Genomic DNA, 12,749 nt, shown 5'->3' with positions numbered 1-12,749 from the left:
CATAACGAGTCTGAATCGTGGCCGAGCAGTCACCGTGCCAAACGCGTCAGGAACAAGCAGCGGACAAGGATCTTCAGGGAGCGACAAAACTGGAACACCGTGACATCGAGGCAAGCGAACATCGAGACAACACTACGAACCCGTGAATTCTGTGCTTTCTCAACGAACTACTGGGCGGTTACGTTTATACAAATTTGGTGGGACGAACACACACAATCTACTGAGCGAGACGCACGAATCTCGTAGCGAACAGAAAGCAAACAAATCAGTTCGTTACATCTGGCGCAGTGAAAGCAAAATAAACATAATGGGAAAAAAGTGGATTTACCGCCTTAAGAAGGAGGTCTTCGCCCAGGTCGCACAAAGATTTAATGACGCCCTGGACGGCAGATTAGAGGACATGAGGAAGACATTGTCGGAGAATACCTCTGAGACAGAGAGTGACGCACAACTGGCCGACATCTGGGCTGAGCTGGAAGCTGTGTATTACGGCAGAGCCGGGCCGAGCATCACGCTAACGAACGCTGAAGGGGATAACCTAGTAGCAAGCTTGAGCGTCGACAACTTGCAAAAGGAGGCTTACAGGAGAGATTCAAGCCAGGACAGGAAGACAACAGTGCTGACCTCTAGACCCAGCCAGTCAGATTATGCAAGGGTCGCTAAACAAGTCCGAGAGTGGTCATTCAGGTTCGACGGGGCGGAGAAACCGTTCGAGTTTCTGGTACAAGTAGAATGGTCCGCCAACACCTACGGTTTAGACCTAGACATGATCCCCCGAGGAAAGGAAGGGCGTTGAAGTGGTTTATCGCCAACAATAAACAATGGAAAACCTGGGCAGAGTTCATTGAGAGCTTCCTTTACTTTCTGCCGAGAGATTTCTTCACAAGGCTGTCGGATCAGGCAGGCAACGAAAACATGGTTTCAGTGAGTCAGTTAAAAACTACATGATCGACATGCAGACGATGTCGAGGCCACTAAACTACTCTGCGAGAGACACCTTAAAGATCATCAAGGAAAACTGCACCCCAAGCCTAAGGATCTTCCTAAGGGCGTACAAAGTGCGAGACAGGGACACGTTAATGCTATTAGCTCAGGGATACGAGGAAAAGGGTCCAAGGATAGCTGCAAGGATGCCCAAAGGACACGAGGAAAAGAGCCCGAGGAGAATTCCAAGGATGCTCAGGGATACGAAGGGAAGAGCCCAAGGATAGCAACAAGGATTCCCAAAGGACACGGAGAGAAGGAGCCCGAGGAGAACTCCAAGGAAACTCAAAAGATACTGAGGAAAGAGCCCAAGGATAACTCCAAGGATCGCAAAGGATAAAGGGAACTAAAGAAGAAGCACAAGGATGACTCCAAGGATGCTCGAAGAATAATGAGGAAAGACTCCGAGGATCACTCCTAGGCTACTACGGGAAAACTCGAATGATTCTACAAGGCACTACAATACAACCATACATATATAGTACAGGGAACACGTCAAGGATAACGAACGCAGAAAGGCACGAACCAAGGTCTCCAAGGATTAGTTTAGTACTAACTGGAAACACGCAGCAGCAGTCTGCCGAAGGAAGGGGGAAGTCGGCACAGCTAAGAGAGCTGTACCGAAAGAGGCCAAGCATCCCGGGGCATAATGCCCAGACGAGGAGACGGGATCGCCGGCCGGATCGGGGTCCAAACCAGGAAACACAGCTTCAGGAGTCTGAAAGGGCAATCATGGTCAACAAAGGCAACCTGCCAAGAGAAAATTAACTGATGAGCACATACAAGGAGTCGGGTGGGAGATCGGAGTACTTACGAAGTGGCAAGGACGAGTGGAAACGCCGGGCTGAGGGGTAAAAAAAAATCCCGGCCGACACGTGCACGGGCATAAACAATTTGCAAAATCACCATATAACAGGGAAGGGTGCGCCTCAATAGGCGGTCGATTGGCACTGGATGATAGTGCGATCGATTGGCACAAGAAAAGAAAATGGAAATATCGGTGATGATAAACATCGCGGCGAGCAAGTGGCAACGCCGCACCTGCGATATCGATATCGTGAGCAGGCCCCTGGGTATCGATAGCCGATTAGTATCGGTGCCCAGTGGAGATTTAAAAGTGCTATGCGGAGGACGACCAGCGCTGTGGAAACGTAACAGGGTAAAAGCTTCGAGGATACGTCGAGGGAGCAACGAGGGAGCGCCGAGGTGATCGGGACGAGATGCGCCATGACTCAAGGGCTAGGATACACAAGGGAACGCTGCAGAGTGGGAGCGATGATTTTTCTTAAATCTTTCCTGAAGGGGTGAATGTGAGGAGTTGAATAACACCACACAAATCCCAGCAGCAGATGGCCGGCTGCTCACCAGTACGCGGCGAAGAGCGTTTGGAGAACGTGATAGTCTGGAGATCAAGAACGGAGAACGTGGGGGTTTGGAGATCAAGGACGAAGAACGTGAGAGTTTGGAGATCAAGGACGGAGAACGTGAGAGTTTGGAGAGCAAGAGATTTTGGAGAGCAAGGGAGTTTTGAGAGCAAGAGAGTTTGGAGCGGGTTTGGAGACCAACAGAGTTTGGAGACCAAGGATGGAGAAAAAGAGAGCGGATACTTGGCGAGAAGAGCGAGGGTGCCGTGTGCAAAAGGAAGTAACGGGACGCCGCCGGATTTTGGACGCGGCCGTGAACTTTGGACCGAGAGAGAAGGTGCCACATCTCGGCAGCGGAGCGGCACACAAGCATGCCATATGCGTCACGGGAATCAGCGGGACGACAGCATCAGGCTAGACATCGGCGGGAAAAAGCGCATGAAGGACAAGAGGGTCAAACTGGAGCCATGGATTTGGACCCGGTGTGGAGAATTTCGGCGGGCCGTCCGCAAAAGGGAAATAACGGTTCCCGGAGGCCCTATATAAGCCCGCAGAAAGGCACGAACCAAGGTCTCCAAGGATTAGTTTACTACTAAGTGGAAACACGCAGCAGCAGTCTGCCGAAGGAAGGGGGAAGTCGGCACAGCTAAGAGAGCTGTACCGAAAGAGGCCAAGCATCCCGGGGCATAATGCCCAGACGAGGAGACGGGATCGCCGGCCGGATCGGGGTCCAAACCAGGAAACACAGCTTCAGGAGTCTGAAAGGGCAATCATGGTCAACAAAGGCAACCTGCCAAGAGAAAATTAACTGATGAGCACATACAAGGAGTCGGGTGGGAGATCAGAGTACTTACGAAGTGGCAAGGACGAGTGGAAACGCCGGGCTGAGGGGTAAAAAAAACTAAACTCCGGCCGACACGTGCACGGGCATAAACAATTTGAAAAAAACACCATATAACAGGGAAGGGTGCGCCTCAATAGGCGGTCGATTGGCACTGGATGATGGTGCGATCGATTGGCACAAGAAAAGAAAATGGAAATATCGGTGATGATAAACATCGCGGCGAACAAGTGGCAACGCCGCACCTGCGATATCGATATCGTGATCAGGCCCCCTGGGTATCGATAGCCGATTAGTATCGGTGCCATGCGGAGGACGACCAGCGCTGTGGAAACGTAACAGGGTAAAACCTTCGAGGGAACGTCGAGGGAGCAACGAAGGAGCGCCGAGGTGATCGGGACGAGATGCGCCATGACTCAAGGGCTAGGATACACAAGGGAACGCCGCAGAGTGGGAGCGCTGATTTTTCTTAAATCTTTCCTGAAGGGGTGAATGTGAGGAGTTGAATAACACCACACAAATCCCAGCAGCAGATGGCCGGCTGCTCACCAGGTACGCGGCGAAGAGCGTTTGGAGAACGTGAGAGTTTGGAGATCAAGAACGGAGAACGTGGGGGTTTGGAGATCAAGGACGAAGAACGTGAGAGTTTGGAGATCAAGGACGGAGAACGTGAGAGTTTGGAGAGTAAGAGATTTTGGAGAGCAAGTGAGTTTGGAGAGGGTTTGGAGAGCAACAGAGTTTGGAGACCAAGGATGGAGAAAGAGAGAGAGGATACTTGGCGAGAAGAGCGAGGGTGCCGTGTGCAAAAGGAAGTAACGGGACGCCGCCGGATTTTGGACGCGGCCGTGAACATCAGGCTGGACATCGGCGGGAAAAAGCGCATGAAGGACAAAAGGGTCAAACTGGAGCTATGGACTTTGGACTCGGTGTGGAGAGTTTCGGCGGGCCGTCCGCAAAAGGGGAATAACGGTTCCCGGAGGCCCTATATAAGCCCGCAGTACGCTGGCAGGGGGATCAGTCAGTCGATTACGGTCAGTCGCTTACGGTCAGTCGAGGAGTTAAGACAAGCAGTCGATCAAATACCGAGTAAACATAAACCCAACCAAGTAAACTACGAGGGAGCCACCACAAGGCGAGTCGTCGAAAGCAGCACCGTGGGAGCCTACAAGGAGCAAGATTGACACGTCGAGACGTTCGGGATCAGGAGTCAGACTGAAACACAGGTGGCTGAGGTCTGAAGGGGCACCACACGGCTAAGTCAAGGCGGTCTGCTTATTTTTGCCAACGAGGTCCTGGCGTTACGCCTGGAGGATCTACCAGACTGGGAGCAGTGAAGGCCGGCGACAAGAAATCGTGAGCTCGGGGGTAAGCCTGTCAAACCCCATTGTACCTCGCTCCAAGCACTACATAGGCGTGTCCCGGCGGGAGCCCCGTGCGCCAAGTGGAGTTGAGCAAGTCCTGGCGCGACGAGCCCGAAGGGAGAGAAGTCCCGGGTATGCCTACGAACCCAACACAGAAGTCCACCAGCCAGCTGGCACGGAGAATCGAGCCCGCAGGAACGGCACAGACAGTACGCGAAAGGGTGAGGCTAGGGTGGAACGTTCGTTTATACCAGGCGTAGAAGCGAAGTGAAAAGCGAGGCTGCTTCCTTTCAGATCCTGGAAAACTCGTCAGTCTGTTCACTCTAGTCTAAGAACGGTGACGCTACCCTTAGCCCGCACGGCTGACCCCATAACGAGTCTGAATCGTGGCCGAGCAGTCACCGAGCCAAACGCGTCAGGAACAAGCAGCGGCGGAGACAGCGAGACAAGCAAATTATAAAGCCGACCGCAGTTATACCCGCAATAAACCCACTACGAACCCGTGAATTCTGTGCTTTCCCAATTAACTACTGGGCGGTTACGTTTATACAAATTTGGTGGGACGAACACACACAATCTACTGAGCGAGCCGCACGAATCTCGTAGCGAACAGAAAGCAAACAAATCAGTTCGTTACATCTGGTGCAGTGAAAGCAAAATAAACATAATGGGAAAAAAGTGGATTTACCGCCTTAAGAAGGAGGTCTTCGCCCAGGTCGCACAAAGACTTAATGACGCCCTGGACGGCAGATTAGAGGATATGAGGAAGACATTGTCGGAGTATACCTCCGAGACAGAGAATGACGCACAACTTGCCGACATCTGGGCTGAGCTGGAAGCTGTGTATTACGGCAGAGCCGGGCCGAGCATCACGCTAACGAACGCTGAAGGGGATAACCTAGTAGCAAGCTTGAGCGTCGACAACTTGCAAAAGGAGGCTTACAGGAGAGATTCAAGCCAGGACAGGAAGACAACAGTGCTGACCTCTAGACCCAGCCAGTCAGATTATGCAAGGGTCGCTAAACAAGTCCGCGAGTGGTCATTCAGGTTCGACGGGGCCGAGAAACCGTTCGAGTTTCTGGTACAAGTAGAATGGTCCGCCAACACCTACGGTTTAGACCTAGACATGATCCCCCGAGCGATGCCGGAGTTGCTGAAAGGAAGGGCGTTTAAGTGGTTTATCGCCAACAATAAACAATGGAAAACCTGGGCAGAGTTCATTGAGAGCTTCCTTTACTTTCTGCCGAGAGATTTCTTCACAAGGCTGTCGGATCAGGCAGGCAACGAAAACATGGTTTCAGTGAGTCAGTTAAAAACTACATGATCGACATGCAGACGATGTCGAGGCCACTAAACTACTCTGCGAGAGACACCTTAAAGATCATCAAGGAAAACTGCACCCCAAGCTTAAGGATCTTCCTAAGGGCGTACAAAGTGCGAGACAGGGACACGTTAATGCTATTAGCTCAGGGATACGAGGAAAAGGGTCCAAGGATAGCTGCAAGGATGCCCAAAGGACACGAGGAATAGAGCCCGAGGAGAATTCCAAGGATGCTCAGGGATACGAAGGGAAGAGCCCAAGGATAGCAACAAGGATTCCCAAAGGACACGGAGAGAAGGAGCCCGAGGAGAACTCCAAGGAAACTCAAAAGATACTGAGGAAAGAGCCCAAGGAAAACTCCAAGGATCGCAAAGGATAAAGGGTACTAAAGCAGAAGCACAAGGATGACTCCAAGGATGCTCGAAGGATAATGAGGAAAGACTCCGAGGATCACTCCTAGGATTCTTAAAGGCTACTATGGGAAAACTCGAAGGATTCTTTACAAGGCACTACAATACAACCATACATATATAGTACAAGGAACAGGTCAAGGATAACGAACGCAGAAAGGCACGAACCAAGGTATCCAAGAATTTGTTTGGGACTAGCTGGAAACACGCAGCAGCAGTCTGCCGAAGGAAGGGGGAAGTCGGCACAGCTAAGAGATCTGTACCGAAAGAGGCCAAGCATCCTGGGGAAGGGCATAATGCCGAGACGAGGAGACGGGATCGCCGGCCGGATCGGGGTCCAAACTAGGAAACACAGCTTCAGGAGTCTGAAAGGGCATTAATGGTCAACAAAGGCAACCTGCCAAGATAAAATAAGCTGATGAGCACATACGAGCAGTAGGGTGGGAGATCAGAGTACTTACGAAGTGGCAAGGACAAGTGGAAACGCCGGGCTGTGGGGGTAAAAAAAAAACTAAACTCCGGCCGACACGTGCACGGGCATAAACAATTTGCAAAATCACCATATAACAGGGAAGGGTGCGCCTCAATAGGCGGTCGATTGGCACTGGATGATAGTGCGATCGATTGGCACAAGAAAAGAAAATGGAAATATCGGTGATGATAAACATCGCGGTGAGCAAGTGGAAACGCCGCACCTGCGATATCGATATCGTGAGCAGGCCCCCTGGGTATCGATAGCCGATTAGTATCGGTGCCCAGTGGAGATTTAAAGGTGCTATGCGGAGGACGACCAGCGCTGTGGAAACGAAACAGGGTAAAAGCTTCGAGGGAACGTCGAGGGAGCAACGAGGTTTTTTCTTAAATATTTCCTGAAGGGGTGAATGTGAGGAGTTGAATAACACTACACAAATCCCAGCAGCAGATGGCCGGCTGCTCACCAGGTACGCGGCGAAGAGCGTTTGGAGAACGTGGGGGTTTGGAGATCAAGGACGAAGAACGTGAGAGTTTGGAGATCAAGGACGGAGAACATGAGAGTTTGGAGAGCAAAAGAGTTTGGAGAGCAAGAGATTTTGGAGAGCAAGGGAGTTTGGAGAGCAAGAGAGTTTGGAGCGGGTTTGGAGACCAACAGAGTTTGGAGACCAAGGATGGAGAAAGAGAGAGCGGAGACTTGGCGAGAAGAGCGAGGGTGCCGTGTGCAAAACGAAGTAACGGGACGCCGCGGGAGAGAAGGTGCCACATCTCGGCAGCGGAGCGGCACACAAGCATGCCATATGCGTCACGGGAATCAGCGGGACGACAGCATCAGGCTGGACATCGGCGGGAAAAAGCGCATGAAGGACAAAAGGGTCAAACTGGAGCCATGGACTTTGGACCCGGTATGGAGAGTTTCGGCGGGCCGTCCGCAAAAGGGGAATAACGGTTCCCGGAGGCCCTATATAAGCCCGCAGTACGCTGGCAGGGGGATCAGTCAGTCGATTACGGTCAGTCGATTACGGTCAGTCGAGGAGTTAAGACAAGCAGTCGATCAAATACCGAGTAAACATAAACCCAACCAAGTAAACTACGAGGGAGCCACCACAAGGCGAGTCGTCGAAAGCAGCACCGTGGGAGCCTACAAGGAGCAAGATTGACACGTCGAGACGTTCGGGATCAGGAGTCTCCGGACTGAAACACAGGTGGCTGAGGTCTGAAGGGGCACCACACGGCTAAGTCAAGGCGGTCTGCTTATTTTTGCCAACGAGGTCCTGGAGTTACGCCTGGAGGATCTACCAGACTGGGAGCAGTGAAGGCCGGCGACAAGAAATCGTGAGCTCGGGGGTAAGCCTGTCAAACCCCATTGTACCTCGCTCCAAGCACTACATAGGCGTGTCCCGGCGGGAGCCCCGTGCGCCAAGTGGAGTTGAGCAAGTCCTGGAGCGACGAGCCCGAAGGGAGAGAACACAGAAGTCCACCAGCCAGCTGGCAAGGAGAATCGAGCCCGCAGGAACGGCACAGACAGTACGCGAAAGGGTGAGGCTAGGGTGGAACGTTCGTTTATACCAGGCGTTGAAGCGAAGTGAAAAGCGAGGCTGCTTCCTTTCAGATCCTGGAAAACTCGTCAGTCTGTTCACTCTAGTCTAAGAACGGTGACGCTACCCTTAGCCCGCACGGCTGACCCCATAACGAGTCTGAATCGTGGCCGAGCAGTCACCGAGCCAAACCCGTCAGGAACAAGCAGCGGCGGAGACAGCGAGACAAGCAAATCATAAAGCCGACCGCAACCCACTACGAACCCGTGAATTCTGTGCTTTCTCAATGAACTACTGGGCGGTTACGTTTATACAAATTTGGTGGGACGAACACACACAATCTACTGAGCGAGCCGCACGAATCTCGTAGCGAACAGAAAGCAAACAAATCAGTTCGTTACATCTGGTGCAGTGAAAGCAAAATAAACATAATGGGAAAAAAGTGGATTTACCGCCTTAAGAAGGAGGTCTTCGCCCAGGTCGCACAAAGACTTAATGACGCCCTGGACGGCAGATTAAAGGACATGAGGAAGATATTGTCGGAGTATTACTCCGAGACAGAGAATGACCCACAACTTGCCGACATCTGGGCTGAGCTGGAAGCTGTGTATTACGCTAACGAACGCTGTAGGGGATAACGTAGTAGCAAGCTTGAGCGTCGACAACTTGCAAAGGGAGGCTTACAGGAGAGAGTCGAGCCAGGACAGGAAGACAACAGTGCTGACCTCTAGACCCAGCCAGTCAGATTATGGAAGGGTCGCTAAACAAGTCCGCGAGTGGTCATTCAGGTTCGACGGGGCGGAGAAACCGTTCGAGTTTCTGGTACAAGTAGAATGGTCCGCCAACACCTACGGTTTAGACCTAGACATGATCCCCCGAGCGATGCCGGAGTTGCTGAAAGGAAGGGCGTTTAAGTGGTTTATCGCCAACAATAAACAATGGAAAACCTGGGCAGAGTTCATTGAGAGCTTCCTTTACTTTCTGCCGAGAGATTTCTTCACAAGGCTGTCGGATCAGGCAGGCAACGAAAACATGGTTTCAGTGAGTCAGTTAAAAACTACATGATCGACATGCAGACGATGTCGAGGCCACTAAACTACTCTGCGAGAGACACCTTAAAGATCATCAAGGAAAACTGCACCCCAAGCCTAAGGATCTTCCTAAGGGCGTACAAAGTGCGAGACAGGGACACGTTAATGCTATTAGCTCAGGGATACGAGGAAAAGGGTCCAAGGATAGCTGCAAGGATGCCCAAAGGACACGAGGAATAGAGCCCGAGGAGAATTCCAAGGATGCTCAGGGATACGAAGGGAAGAGCCCAAGGATAGCAACAAGGATTCCCAAAGGACACGGAGAGAAGGAGCCCGAGGAGAACTCCAAGGAAACTCAAAAGATACTGAGGAAAGAGCCCAAGGAAAACTCCAAGGATCGCAAAGGATAAAGGGTACTAAAGCAGAAGCACAAGGATGACTCCAAGGATGCTCGAAGGATAATGAGGAAAGACTCCGAGGATCACTCCTAGGATTCTTAAAGGCTACTATGGGAAAACTCGAAGGATTCTTTACAAGGCACTACAATACAACCATACATATATAGTACAAGGAACAGGTCAAGGATAACGAACGCAGAAAGGCACGAACCAAGGTATCCAAGAATTTGTTTGGGACTAGCTGGAAACACGCAGCAGCAGTCTGCCGAAGGAAGGGGGAAGTCGGCACAGCTAAGAGATCTGTACCGAAAGAGGCCAAGCATCCTGGGGAAGGGCATAATGCCGAGACGAGGAGACGGGATCGCCGGCCGGATCGGGGTCCAAACTAGGAAACACAGCTTCAGGAGTCTGAAAGGGCATTAATGGTCAACAAAGGCAACCTGCCAAGATAAAATAAGCTGATGAGCACATACGAGCAGTAGGGTGGGAGATCAGAGTACTTACGAAGTGGCAAGGACAAGTGGAAACGCCGGGCTGTGGGGGTAAAAAAAAAACTAAACTCCGGCCGACACGTGCACGGGCATAAACAATTTGCAAAATCACCATATAACAGGGAAGGGTGCGCCTCAATAGGCGGTCGATTGGCACTGGATGATAGTGCGATCGATTGGCACAAGAAAAGAAAATGGAAATATCGGTGATGATAAACATCGCGGTGAGCAAGTGGAAACGCCGCACCTGCGATATCGATATCGTGAGCAGGCCCCCTGGGTATCGATAGCCGATTAGTATCGGTGCCCAGTGGAGATTTAAAGGTGCTATGCGGAGGACGACCAGCGCTGTGGAAACGAAACAGGGTAAAAGCTTCGAGGGAACGTCGAGGGAGCAACGAGGTTTTTTCTTAAATATTTCCTGAAGGGGTGAATGTGAGGAGTTAAATAACACTACACAAATCCCAGCAGCAGATGGCCGGCTGCTCACCAGGTACGCGGCGAAGAGCGTTTGGAGAACGTGGGGGTTTGGAGATCAAGGACGAAGAACGTGAGAGTTTGGAGATCAAGGACGGAGAACATGAGAGTTTGGAGAGCAAAAGAGTTTGGAGAGCAAGAGATTTTGGAGAGCAAGGGAGTTTGGAGAGCAAGAGAGTTTGGAGCGGGTTTGGAGACCAACAGAGTTTGGAGACCAAGGATGGAGAAAGAGAGAGCGGAGACTTGGCGAGAAGAGCGAGGGTGCCGTGTGCAAAAGGAAGTAACGGGACGCCGCGGGAGAGAAGGTGCCACATCTCGGCAGCGGAGCGGCACACAAGCATGCCATATGCGTCACGGGAATCAGCGGGACGACAGCATCAGCATCGACAAGCAGTCGATCAAATACCGAGTAAACATAAACCCAACCAAGTAAACTACGAGGGAGCCACCACAAGGCGAGTCGTCGAAAGCAGCACCGTGGGAGCCTACAAGGAGCAAGATTGACACGTCGAGACGTTCGGGATCAGGAGTCTCCGGACTGAAACACAGGTGGCTGAGGTCTGAAGGGGCACCACACGGCTAAGTCAAGGCGGTCTGCTTATTTTTGCCAACGAGGTCCTGGAGTTACGCCTGGAGGATCTACCAGACTGGGAGCAGTGAAGGCCGGCGACAAGAAATCGTGAGCTCGGGGGTAAGCCTGTCAAACCCCATTGTACCTCGCTCCAAGCACTACATAGGCGTGTCCCGGCGGGAGCCCCGTGCGCCAAGTGGAGTTGAGCAAGTCCTGGAGCGACGAGCCCGAAGGGAGAGAACACAGAAGTCCACCAGCCAGCTGGCAAGGAGAATCGAGCCCGCAGGAACGGCACAGACAGTACGCGAAAGGGTGGGGCTAGGGGTGGAACGTTCGTTTATACCAGGCGTTGAAGCGAAGTGAAAAGCGAGGCTGCTTCCTTTCAGATCCTGGAAAACTCGTCAGTCTGTTCACTCTAGTCTAAGAACGGTGACGCTACCCTTAGCCCGCACGGCTGACCCCATAACGAGTCTGAATCGTGGCCGAGCAGTCACCGAGCCAAACCCGTCAGGAACAAGCAGCGGCGGAGACAGCGAGACAAGCAAATCATAAAGCCGACCGCAGTTATACCCGCAATAAACCCACTACGAACCCGTGAATTCTGTGCTTTCTCAATGAACTACTGGGCGGTTACGTTTATACAAATTTGGTGGGACGAACACACACAATCTACTGAGCGAGCCGCACGAATCTCGTCGCGAACAGAAAGCAAACAAATCAGTTCGTTACATCTGGTGCAGTGAAAGCAAAATAAACATAATGGGAAAAAAGTGGATTTACCGCCTTAAGAAGGAGGTCTTCGCCCAGGTCGCACAAAGACTTAATGACGCCCTGGACGGCAGATTAAAGGACATGAGGAAGATATTGTCGGAGTATTACTCCGAGACAGAGAATGACCCACAACTTGCCGACATCTGGGCTGAGCTGGAAGCTGTGTATTACGCTAACGAACGCTGTAGGGGATAACCTAGTAGCAAGCTTGAGCGTCGACAACTTGCAAAGGGAGGCTTACAGGAGAGAGTCGAGCCAGGACAGGAAGACAACAGTGCTGACCTCTAAACCCAGCCAGTCAGATTATGGAAGGGTCGCTAAACAAGTCCGCGAGTGGTCATTCAGGTTCGACGGGGCGGAGAAACCGTTCGAGTTTCTGGTACAAGTAGAATGGTCCGCCAACACCTACGGTTTAGACCTAGACATGATCCCCCGAGCGATGCCGGAGTTGCTGAAAGGAAGGGCGTTGAAGTGGTTTTCGCCAACAATAAACAATGGAAAACCTGGGCAGAATTCATTGAGAACTTCCATCTTTACTTTCTGACGAGAGATTTCTTCACAAGGCTTTCGGATCAGGTCAGGCAACGAAAACAGGGTTTCAGTGAGTCATTTAAAGACTACATGATCGACATGCAGACGCTGTCGAGGCCACTAAACTATTCTGCGAGAGACATCTTAAAGATCATCAAGGAAAACTGCACCCCAAGCTTAAGGATCCTC

At 51.7% G+C, this 12,749-nt stretch overlaps 1 long non-coding RNA gene across 1 annotated transcript; it reads left to right on the top strand.

The window, feature by feature from the left end:
• The first annotated feature begins 1,418 nt into the window (after nucleotides 1-1,418).
• LOC127012086 (uncharacterized) lies at nucleotides 1,419-12,313 on the top strand. The gene is made up of 3 exons (XR_007765554.1): nucleotides 1,419-1,514; nucleotides 2,919-5,265; nucleotides 12,066-12,313. It is a non-coding gene; the product is annotated as an uncharacterized LOC127012086 (long non-coding RNA).
• Nucleotides 12,314-12,749: the final 436 nt, after the last annotated feature.

The sequence above is a fragment of the Drosophila biarmipes genome, unplaced genomic scaffold, assembly GCF_025231255.1.
Source record: "Drosophila biarmipes strain raj3 unplaced genomic scaffold, RU_DBia_V1.1 ptg000019l, whole genome shotgun sequence".
Lineage (NCBI taxonomy): Eukaryota > Metazoa > Arthropoda > Insecta > Diptera > Drosophilidae > Drosophila > Drosophila biarmipes.
Note: the sequence above shows the minus strand (reverse complement) of the source record. Positions and strands in the feature narration are given on the sequence as shown.